Here is a 907-nt window from a genome sequence, read left to right as displayed (position 1 = left end):
AGCATGATAGCTAGCTACAGCTCGGTGGATGAATGAAGGTCAACTTAAACACAAAAACGGAAGCTTGTGATAAACTTCAGGCTCATATTTCAGTAGAGAACCAAGCAGAATACAGAATGTACAGAGAAGGACTATCAAAGGAGGAGGAAGTAGAATCAGCAGAAAAACAGGATATTCGCCCATAGTACTTATCTGAGGAAGGACACACTTGCCTTGGAGGTGGTGCATCAGAGGTTCAACAGATTGATTCCTGGGATGAGAGTGCTGTCCTGTGATGAGAGATTGTGTAGAATATGCCGATTCTCTCTTGGGTTTCGAAGAATCGGAGGTGATCTCGTTGAAACGGACAATATTCTGAAGGGGATTGACAGGTTAGATGTTGAGAAGCCTGGCAAGCTCAGTTGGTAGAGCATGATATGCTTAATCTCAGGATCGTGGGTTTGAGCCCCATGTTCGTCGATTACAGTTCCTTAAAATTAATGGGAAAACATCATTAATGAAGCCATTTTCTTCTTTTGCACAATGAAAGAAATGCGAACTGAGGGAGAGCTGATAATTTAATCATCTGTTCTGTGCTCTGCATAAGGACACAAGAACCAGTAGCAGGAGTCGGCCATTTGTCCCTTCGAGCCTGCCTTCTTTTGCACTGAAACAAATTATAACCGTGAGTTTAAATTAGCAGTGCGGGATATTTACAGGGCACCTTTCAATGCTTCACAAAACCAGTCCTTTCGCTACAGCCACCCGGGATCGTTTCCCGGTTTGGGAAGTAACTTTGATATCACCGTTTGTAATTGAAGTGGAGTAATTTTATGATGTTAGATGGATGTCCCAAAGCACTTCAGAGTGGTGTCAAAACAAATGAGTTTGCAATTAAAAACACTGAATGTCAGGAGTGGGATTTGAA

Source organism: Pristiophorus japonicus, unplaced genomic scaffold, assembly GCF_044704955.1.
Source record: "Pristiophorus japonicus isolate sPriJap1 unplaced genomic scaffold, sPriJap1.hap1 HAP1_SCAFFOLD_585, whole genome shotgun sequence".
NCBI classification, from domain to species: Eukaryota; Metazoa; Chordata; class Chondrichthyes; family Pristiophoridae; genus Pristiophorus; species Pristiophorus japonicus.
The sequence above is the reverse complement of the archived record's forward strand: the minus strand, read 5'-3'. Positions refer to the sequence as shown.